At 40.6% G+C, this 11,520-nt stretch overlaps 1 long non-coding RNA gene across 3 annotated transcripts; it reads right to left on the reverse strand.

Moving 5' to 3' along the window:
- Positions 1–1,071: 1,071 nt before the first annotated feature.
- On the reverse strand, positions 1,072–2,940 carry LOC131255407 (uncharacterized). Of its 3 annotated transcripts, XR_009176006.1 has the most exons (4): positions 2,088–2,872; positions 1,703–1,921; positions 1,376–1,484; positions 1,072–1,274 (listed from the first exon to the last, which is right to left on the reverse strand). It is a non-coding gene; the product is annotated as an uncharacterized LOC131255407 (long non-coding RNA). The 3 variants fall into 3 exon arrangements; XR_009176007.1 differs by having other exon boundaries at positions 1,376–1,921; positions 2,100–2,940; XR_009176005.1 differs by having other exon boundaries at positions 1,376–1,921; positions 2,088–2,938.
- Positions 2,941–11,520: the final 8,580 nt, after the last annotated feature.

An 11,520-nucleotide genomic window follows, 5' to 3' on the forward strand; every position in this document is an offset into this window, starting at 1 on the left:
TGTATTCCTCTTCGGTTTGAGATTTGATACAAAGATCTTTCTAGAAATAAGGTTGTCCTACCATAAACTCTGGTTTTTGGTGTAAGGTTGTCCTTAGAACAACATTTGTATCAACCTCTCAAGATCTGAATTTTAAGGTTATTTTACTTTCTTACATTGTGATTTATTTTGGCTATCATATTCTTTTTAATTCCGCTATTATAAGTTTCATTTGGCATTGTCCTATTCACCCCCCCTCTAGGACATATAGCTAGGCGTTTTCAATATTAGTGCATTAAACATGAGTGGGATTACACCGAAATGGCATATCATACTCCAAAGGTAATTTGATTAAGCAAGTGGAAGACGGTAATATGCATATTTGAATAAGTAAGTGATTTACAACCTCCAGAGTATAAGTATGTAACTGGGCTGAATGTTTACATGTATTGTTTCCAAAATTTACAAAATAGCAAAACATAAAGTGTCTAACTATCCCATAACCCTATAATCACTACAAGAAAAGATGGCTTTAGCCTCGGTTCAAAACTGTGGCTAAAAAGGTTAAAAACTGAAGCTAAAGCCTTTAGCTTTGGTTTTGCCTCAGTTATCCAAATCGAGGTTGAAACCCCCGTAGCTAAAGGCTTTAGCCTCAGTTTTAGCAACCGAGGCTAAAATGACTTTTACAGCCTCAGTTCTTCAAGTGAAGCTAAAAGAACCTTTTTAGCTCAATTTTCTCAAAATGAGGCTAAATTAAAATTTTAGCCTCCATTGTTTCCAACTGAGACTAAATCCAAATTTAGCCTCAATTGCCTCCGACCGAAGCTAAAACTATTTTTAAGCTTGGTTCTCAAGAACCGGGGCTAAAGCCTTTAGCCATGAGAGTAGCAGTCTCAGTTTGGATAATTGAGGCTAAAGATGGATTTAGCCTCTGTTGGCATCAACTAAGCCTTTTTCACTGTTAATTACCCTTGAATCAGTCACCAAAGAACATGTTAGCTTCAAAGAAATCTGAAAAAGAAAAGTAATAGGAATCCATTGCAAACAGATCAAACAGCACAAAATACTGAGAGTAGCACTCCACATAACCAGTCTTGCAAAACCGAAGTTTAAGCAAATGGCATTTTAGCATGTTCTGCCTAGTGCCAACCCTGTGGAATATTCAGAATAACATCTGTTGCATTTTTCACCAATGCCTGGCCAAAATATTCAGTAGTAATCATCAACAGCAGTAACTGAGCATTGTAGCTTTGGACAAGAGTAACATGCTCTCCCTCCTTCAACAAACCTCGGCTCTGGTGCATGAAAATTTTATAGAATTAACTATTAAAGGGGAAAACAAAGAGAAATAAAAACAATCAAGATCCATGAGTGCAAGCATTCGATAATTCCATACCAGCAGGAGATTCAGAGCTCAAGAGAACGTCTCTTCTGCATCATTGGAGAACTACATATATATGGGCAACACCCCATGATAAAGTGCCAGCCTCTGCTTAACCCTTTCTCTGCCAAGCACGAAACTCTAATTCTATCATCACAAAAATTATACAACAACAACAAAAGGCTCCAATCTATAACTTGCACATCGGCAAGCCAATAATTGAGGAAAAGTCCTTGTTGCCAAATGTTGGCTATTTGTCATCCTGAAACTTTTTATATAAGACCAAAAGTTTTTTTGTATAAGACCAAAAACTGCACAGAAAGCTAATTTAGCATGATATACCGTTGCCGGTGGGAATTGCACATGCGTAGAACATCCAATTCTTTCTTGCAAAATGTGGATTCCACCATGAAAAACAGGTGTATCCACACATCAATTGGGCAACAGCTGTATGTTGGGTCAGATCATTGGTTGTCGCCCTCCTCGCTGAGTCGACCTGTTCAATTTTCAGGCCAAGTGCTCATCCTGATTGGGCCCACCTTTTTGCACTACCTGGACATCCTACACACATGACACATTGAGGGGAAAGAAAAGTACAACGTACTATGAGTTGAATGTGATGAGATTCATGTGATCATTACTCTTTAGAAAGACACGCACATCCACATGCATCAATACAGATATGCATGCATTAGAAGAGAGTGTTTCTTGGGTAGATGAGAAAGACCTGCACGCCTACTTGTTGGTTTTGTATAAAAGCTTGGCATAAGATAGTTGATAGCTTGAGGGCATAGTCTCTAAATACAAGAGTACTGGAATCTCTCAAGTTCTTTGATGCGAACTCCAAGCTTGCAGTCTTTCTTTGCTTCCTCCACATATCTCCATCTGCATTAAAAATCTCATATCCACGTAACACTTCCATGTACGAATGATACACTTCAGCCTGCATCATCAAACACTCATCTCCCAAAACAAATCTCGGAACATGGGTTGTTACTGCTCTTAAGAATAATTGTTAGGATCCTCCAATTTGGCAAATTTTTGGTGCATCTCCCATCTACAGGGAGTCCATCATATCAACAGATTGGACTGTAGAGAAAAATAGTGGCATGCTTTTAATAAAGTAACAAGTAGAGAAAAATGAATCTTACTTCTAGCATAAGATGTTTATCCTCGGCTTGCATTAAAATAATGTATGTGAAGTCTGATTTTGGCTCAATTAGTAAATAGGTTAGATTCTGGCTGACCTTGACATGGCCCAAACCTGGCCCATAGCCACCCCTAAATGATTATCCAGTCAATTTACTTTCATTCAACATAAATATAGCAATAAGCCTGCTGGAAAAGAATTTTGAACACAATTCAAAAGCATTTAAGAAGTATGCAACAACAATACCTAAAACTATTCTTACCATAGGAACTACAATATCTTCCTTCCGAGTACTCCTAAAAAATGTGCTGGATAGCATTCCAATACTCTGTGTAAGTCTAAATACCAGGGTACAAGAAATATTCAGTTACTTTCAACGGTAAAACAAAGCAAAACATAACAAAGAAAATGCAATCAATAACAAGACATAGATTAAAGTACAAGACCAATAACCATCTGGTTTTGTTAAAAAAATATAAGCACTTCTCTAATCAATGCTAAAGATCTACATTTTTCAGTAACTGAGTTACTATTCACATAAACATGCATTCTAAGTCAAGAAAAAAAAAAACAGCAAGACGGTGAAATAACTAGCTAAAATCACATCCAAGCATCAAATCAAGCAAAAAAACAGAATGATGAGAAATCATTTTTCCTTGATCGTTGCTATAATAAGATTACAACATGTCTATCCCATACACACTAGGAGAATCAACAAGAACGAATCGACAATCACATCCGAAAAGGGGGGAAATGCCTAATGAGCATGCGTCCTCTTACCCTTATGCCTCCATGACGGGAAATGCTCAAAAGACCGTCATCGTCCGGAAAAAACCTAAATATCGGAGAAACACGAAGGTTTTCGCAAAATAAAAGAGTAATAGAGAAGATTTTCCCTTCACGTACCCGACAATTTGAGGGTAGTAGATCGAATCCTCACCTATCGAAGCTTTGTTTTGCGGATCGGATTCTCTGTTCTTCACTTCAACCATTGAATGAAGATCAGAGAAAATGCATGTGAGATCCAATCGTTCACTTCCAAAAACGATCTTATAGCCAAAGAGGGGAGAAATGGGCGGACTTCATAGATTCTCGCGGAATAAAAGAGTAATAGAGAAGATTTTTGCTTCACGTACCGAGAATTTGAGGGGTAGGATTCCGAATCCTCGCCTCTCGAAGCTTCATTTTGCGGATGGATTCTCTGTTCTTCGCTTCGAAACTTCGTTTCAGAGCTACAATGGCGAAAGAGAGTGAAAGAGGGGAAATGGTGGAAAACGTGCGATGTAGGGGCCTTTATGGGCGTAAATTTCAGGAAAAACGGATGGACGGTGTACATAGACCACCTATATTCAATATGGACGGACATGGATTAGCTACGTTGAGCAGCGAGAGTTGCTACTAAAAATTAAACTTTAACCTCCATTACTTACGAATCGAGGCAAATTAATAGACTTTTAGCCTCGGTTCCTATGCAACTGAGGCTAATAGACTTTTGGCCTCGGTTCCTATGCAACTGAGGCTAAAAATCAGGCTTTTCGCCTCGGTTCCTATGCAACTGAGGCTAAAAAGTAGACTTTTCGCCTCGCCCACCATGACACAGCATTCGCTCCATCCATCTCCTATGACAAATTATTTTAGAATGGGACCAAAATAGTAGGCTCATTCAACACTCCAATGATCCATAATGCATGGATCAATGATAATGGGACTATTTACCTTTGAAATCTTATCGTGGCCCACTGTGATGAGTTCGGTAGCCTCAAGAAAGCTTCACTGATAAACGTCTTCAAGAAATTATTTTTCGGCCCACTTCCATAAATGAGTTTCCAAAAATGATGGACAGATTTTTAGCCTCGGTTACCAACCAACCGAGGCAAAATGACAGACTTTTGGCTTCAGTTACTCACCAACCGAGATAAAAGGGTAGACATTTGGCCTCAGTTGTTCATTAATTGAGGCAAAAGGGCAAACTTTTAGCCTCGGTTGCTCACCAACTGAGGCAAAAGGGCAAACTTTTGGCCTCAGTTTCTCACCAACCGAGGCAACATGGGAGACTTTTGGCCTCAGTTTTCAATAACCGAGGCAAAAGGGTAGACTTTTGGCCTCAGTTGCTCACCAACCGAGACAAAAGGGTAGACTTTTAGCCTCAGTTTTCAATAACCGAGGCAAAAAGGCAGGCTTTTGGCCTCGGTTTTCAATAACCAAGGCAAAAGGGCAGACTTTTGGCCTCAGTTGCTCACCAACCAAGGCAAAAGGGCAGACTTTTGGCCTCAGTTTCTCACCAACCGAGGCAAAAGGGCAGACTTTTAGCCTAAGTTTCTCAACAACCGAGGCAAAAAGACAGACTTTTAGCCTCAGTTGCTCACCAACCGAGGCAAAATGGCAGACTTTTGGCCTCGGTTTCTCACCAACCGAGGCAAAATGGCAGACTTTTAGCCTCAGTTGCTCACCAATCGAGGCAAAAGGACAGACTTTTGGCCTCAGTTGCTCGCCAACCGAGGTAAAAGGGCAGACTTTTGGTCTCAGTTCTCAACAACCGAGGTAAAAGGGCAGACTTTTGGCCTTAGTTGCTCACCAACCGAGGCAAAAGGGCTAGCTTTTAGCCTCAGTTTCTCACCAACCGAGGCAATAGGGAAGAGTTTTGGCCTCAGTTTCTCATCAACCGAGGCAAAAAGTGAATTTTTAACCTCAGTTCCTTTACAACCGAGGCTAAAAACCATTTTTAGCCTCCTTTTTTTGAACCGAGGCTAAAAAATTGAGACTAAAGGCCTACTTTCTTGTAGTGAATCCCAGCGACACAGCTCTAGGTCTACACAGACCTGCCTGAGAGCTGCACATAGGAGAACTCCTCCTCCTAGTCTATGAAAACCGGCTTTGTCGTGTAAGCCTCATTGTTATTTGCAACTAAAACAGAGTCTGGTTGGTGTTTTAAAACACCATCCCAGAGTGAGAGTGAGTAATCAACTCAGTGGTACTATAAGGCAAAGGTTAACATGTTATTAATTCAATCAAGCAGTAATGATAAAGCAGTACAACAATCATTCCTAACTACTCTTATTAATGTAAGGATGATATGCAGTAATGATGCATGCCCTCGTCTACACTCCCTCAGTGACTTCATCAACCATTCGCACATGGCAAACTCCCTAAACGTGTGCTTCATCGCCAAAGCACATGCAATGTGGTGCATGGTCGTGTTAGCCAAGTTCTTAACTAGGCTTATTCATACAGTAAATTTGGGAAGCTAAGGTACCTCCCTTTATATCATTTACCCAAGCGGGGATCCATCTAGGGTCATCAATCCTAGTTAATCACATACGTTAGGGAACTTGTAGGGCATCACCCCTAATGAAAGCAGTGGATAGGTAAATTCAAGTGTTTATACTCGAGGTCACTACGGGAGGCTCGTTACCTGAACATAAGCCGACAGCTCAAATACAGTGTCGCATACACCACTATATTTGGCTCATGAGTTTGGGTTGCTCACTGGTCACTACGGGGAGGCTCGTCACCCCAGCGTAGGCCGACAGCTCAACCACGGTGTCCCATACCACCATACCTAGCTCATGAGTCTTAGCGGATCTTGGTACCATGGTTGAAATAGGCTTTCATTGGTAAGTGGTACCTAAGATTCAAGCAGTAGTGTCTATACATGGTAAATACATATTAGGCCAATCGGGTTATTTGACAAGTTTGATTGGTACGAGCGCACGCTGGATTAATCGACATGGAGTATATGAGTACTCCACGTAGCCTAACCACTGTCAACAATCACCGTATGGCTCGGATTCATCAAACGTATCCAATATGGCGAGACTAGTTCAGCCACTCAATCGGGGACCATTACTGATTGCCTGGACTATGTAGTAGTCCCAATCGTACTCAAATGCAATAGGTATTCACATGTGATAATCATAACAGTATTTAACAAATAATTCAAATATAAATCCCATTTGAGCATTTTATCAAACACATTGAACATATTACCAAACATTTACATTTCATCTATAAATTGCGTAGTTGAAATTAAGATTACATGAAGGAAATTATACATATAAATAAGGTAATTGAGAATCCTATCTCAACACCCTTATTAAATAAAATTCATCAAAAAATTTCTCATTCAGACATTTTATTGAACACTTAGATTACACATTACCAAATACATAAACTAGATTAATTATGACATGAACTATAGCAATTTCCTACGCAACATAGGCCATAACGCATATAACAAACATGGATCTTAGATTAGATATCATGACAAACACAAAATCATAATTTCAAGTTCATTCAAACATTTCAACAAACACAAGAATTTCTATTTGCCCAACATAATTCATACGTGTGTAATATATGGAAAACGTCCTAACTAAGATCATATGGCAGCAATCAAGTCAGACATAAATCATTGTTGACATTGAAAGCCTTGAAAACCATAACCTAAATGTTTATAGTTTATACCTTTCATCGGATAACTCGTTTCGAACTCAGTTCAAATCCTATGTTCCCGTATTCAGAACAACGATTACCTAAATCAGGAAAATCTGTTAGCTAGGTTGACAAACAACTATTATATACCTTAACTACGGTGTTAGGGTTTGGATTTCTTACCCAAATCGTCGTCAGAACGATTCGTGTAACGTAATAAAGAGGTGATTTAGTGCGTGTAGTCGTGGGAGAGAAACACCGCCACGATCTCCCAAGCTTTCTCTCTTCTCCTCACTCTTTTCTCTTATTTTCTCTCTTCTCTCTCATAGGGTTTGGAGAAAATTCGTATGGAATGGGAATGGGGTGGTTTTAGGCCTTTAAATAGGCCCAGAACTGGTTCAAATGGCCCTAGGGCCATGGTATACTTAGGTTATAGCCAAAGGGTGTCTGTTTCGGGTAAACGGGACTCATGTGGAGGTCCGTTACCTGTCCAAGCTACAGAGTAAGTCTCCTGATAATATATCTAGGCCAGGTTACGATTTTAGCACATTTGGATAAGCCAATCAACCGTGATGGACCTGTATTAGATCAACGGTCGTTGTCACTCGATTAGGGCCACAAGTATACCAATATGTGGAAGGAAATTTTCTTGATCCATGGGTGTTGTTAGGTCAGAAACTAGCAGTCTGAAGTCCTCAATTTTCTCTGCAAGTGAATGGTTCAATTCACTTAAGTTTGGGTTCATTTTCTAAAAATATTCACATTTCTCACACACTTCGCTTAAGGCTCAAGTTGTGCATTTCTGGATACTATTTAGGTCGATTCCCACGATGGTTGTCAAGCCCTATAAGGCGGTCATAACCCTATAGTTTCGCTGTCATCGGACTTTCGACACACGGTCCAGGTCCGATATGGAGTTTCAATATGCTCCCGAGAGTAATTAGGTTTTGGGATTTCTCTTAGGTTTTCAAGTAATGTTGAGTTAGCGATTTTAATGGTTTTAAGTCTTGCAGTTTGTATAGATAGTGGTTCAAGATAATCCACTGATTAATTTAGTTTAGTACTTAATTAATTTTCATCTAATTTCCACAATATACAGTCTTTAGGGATTTCTACCTGAGGTGGTACTCGAGCCTTTGTACGGATTTTTTCGAGACGTTACAATCTAACCCCCCTTAAAGAAAAATTTTGTCCTCAAAATTAGTACCTTTTTGTACTCCTCGAGGATCTGAGGGTAGTTTTTACGGACTTCAGCTTTTGTTTCCCAAGTAGCCTCTTCCTCAGTGTGGTGAGTCCACAATACTTTCATAAGCGGGATAACCTTGCTGCGTTGCACTTGTTCCTTCTTATCCAGAATACGTGTTGGTTGCAGTACATAGGTGGCATCTTCACTTAGCTGCATCTGCTCCCACTTGATAATGTGAGTGGGATCAGGAACGTATTTCTTCAGCATGGACACGTGAAATACATTGTGCACGCCAGCGAGTGGTGTGGGCAAAGCAAGGCGATATGCTACCACACCCACTCGGTCTAGAATCTGGAATGGACCAATAAATTACGGTGTGAGTTTCCCTTTCTTGTCAAATTGAAGGATTCCCTTCATGGGGGAAACCTTAAGAAATACATGGTCCCTAACTTCGAATTCTAGTTGTCGCCGTCTTATATTGGCATAACTCTTCTGTCTACTCTATGTTGCAAGGAGTCGGCGTCTAATAATATCAATCTTCTCTGAGGTCGCCTATACTAAATATGGGTCAATCAAACTCTTCTTGCCAACTTCTGTCCAACAATGGGATGCTCGACATGGGCGCCCATACAATGCTTCGTATGGAGTCATGCAAATACTCTCTTAGAAGCTGTTGTTATAAGCGAACTCAGCATAGGGAAGACAATCATCCCAACTGTCCTTAAAATCGAGCACGCATGCTTACAACATATCTTCTAATATATGATTTACCCGTTCCGTTTGCCCATCGGTCTGTAGGTGAAACGAGGTGCTGAACTTCAGTTGTACTCCAATTGCTTCTTAGATTCGAGTCCAGAAAATAGACGTGAATCGTATGTCTCGGTCTGACACAATCTCCATAGGCACTCAATGCAGCCATGCGATCTCCTTGATGTACAGCTTGGCTAAATCATCTACTGAGTTTGAAACTTTAATCGAGAGGAAATGAGTCAATTTAGTCAATCAGTCCACAATCACCCAAATGGAGTCATGTCCCTTTGTCGTCTTTGGTAACCCGAAAATGAAATCCATGGATATGAAATCTCATTTCCATTCAACTATGGGCATGGGCTGAAGTAAACCAGGAGGTCGGCGATGCTCGACCTAGACCTACTGACACGTGAGACAACAAGATACATAATCTACTATGTGGGCCTTCATGTTGTCCCACCAATACGAATGCTTCATGTCTCTATACATCTTCGTACTGCCCGGATGCATCGCCATCCTTGAATTGTGAGTAGCGTCCAGGACTTCCTTTCTCAAGTCATGGAGATTCGGAACACACAGATGGCCACGATATCTCAAACCTCCATCTAAGCCAAACCTCTATTTGGAGTCTTCACTGTCACTCACTCTTTTTCTCATTTTCACCAATAGTTCATCTTCCTTCTGAGCCACAATGATTCGGTCATCGATAAGTGGTTGTACATGGATGTGTGCAACACTCTCGAACGGCTCCTCTACTATAAACTTCTGTTCGAAGTCTCGCACAAACTCTACCATATTCCATTCTTTTATCATCAATGGAGTTGCAAATTCTATTTTCTTCTTGTGGCTCAACGCATCGGCCACAAGGTTTGCCTTACCAGGATGGTAGGAAACCTCAAACTTAAAGTCTTTCAAGGTTTTCATCCAACATCATTGCCTCATATTCAGGTCTCTCTGCATGAATATGTACTTGAGGCTCTTGTAGTCGCAAAAGAGCTCGAACTCCTCTCCGTAGAGGTAATGTCTCCAGAGTTTTAATGCGAAGATAAGTGCTGCCAATTCCCGGTCGTGCGTAGGGTAGTTTTCTTCATGTTTCCTCAATTGTCGCGATGCATAGGTAATCACTCTGTCTTTTTGCATAAGGACATAACCTAAACTAACACGAGATGCATCGGTGTATATAGTATATCTGACCCCTTGCTCTAGCAATACTAGCACGGGTGCAGACGTCAGCTTGTCCTTTAATTCCTGAAAGGCTGCTTCTGCATTCTCGTTCCAAGCAAACTTAAGATCATTCTGAGTGAGTTGAGACAACGGTTGGGCTATCTTGGAAAAGTCTTTAACAAATCGACGATAGTAAGCTGCAAGGCCAAAGAAAATCCTCACTTTAGTAACTGAACCGGGCTGTTCCCAGTCCTGTACTACGGTCACCTTGGCAAGGTCCACGACAATTCCTTCCTTGGACACCACGTGTCCCAGAAACTTGACTTCTTCCTTCCAGAAGTCGTATTTTCAGTATTGAGCAAACAACTGATTCTTCCTGAGAGTATTGAAGACTGCTCACAGGTGCTCTTCGTGATCCTTTCGGCTCTTGGAGTATATCAAAATGTCATCTACAAATACGATGATGAACTGGTACAGATACGGTCGAAACACCATGTAATACCCCATACTTTCTATACTTGGGTGTCACCTTGGATACCTAATTAATGTATGCATATGCAAGGGAACATGTAAAAATCTACTCTATACACCATCGCCCAACTACCCATTAATCCACCCATCTCAACTATTTGATCTTGGTTAATAACAACCTACCATCCACCTTCACTTAGTTAGTCGTAAAGTTCTATAGGCTACTTAAATGAAACTTTAGTGTTATAGGATCATTAACCCTGAATCAAACAAATCTTGTTTGCCTAATTCATATCAATCAAATGAAGACGTTCGTGACAATCTAAATCATACAAATAGTTGGTCAATAGACCTAGATCTTGTTGTAACTCGCGATCATTCATTCAATCGAGTTACAAAATAGGACTACGAACCCTTATGACCAATGAAGATTTAGATCGAAGGTAATCTAACTGTCTAATACAACCTCCTTCTCTAAATCAAGTCATCTGCCTGTTAGTTCTCAAATACAAGCAAACATCTCTTCACAAAATCAACATTGGCCTTAAGAAACCCATTGCATGGTTGGAATCCCAATGGTGATGAAAGCCTAAACTTTGCCTTATTCGACAGATTGAACCATATGTTACCGATCTTGGCTCTTAGATCGTCAAATCCACCCTTCATCGGAACCACAACGTCCAACCTAAAGGTCTGTCACTTAAGCATCACACCTAGGCCATTAGATCACTAATTTAACCATAGGATCTCATCTAGCTAGACCCTAGGACCATTACAACCATGAATGATCAGATTAAAGGCAATCTGGCCATCGGATCGATGAAAATCCACAATTAAAGGACCCAAAACTTGAATTTATGGCCCACCCGATGGTTGGATCTACTAGAAAAATAGTCTAGTGACCTACCAGGAGCAGTAGAACAGAATGAGTGGAGCGGATCTCCCACGAACATCCTGTGGACCCCACCTCAGAGGTGTGTGTGCACCATCTATGCTTGCACCCGTCTT

This window comes from Magnolia sinica, chromosome 9 (genome assembly GCF_029962835.1).
Source record: "Magnolia sinica isolate HGM2019 chromosome 9, MsV1, whole genome shotgun sequence".
In the NCBI taxonomy this organism is placed as follows: Eukaryota; Viridiplantae; Streptophyta; class Magnoliopsida; order Magnoliales; family Magnoliaceae; genus Magnolia; species Magnolia sinica.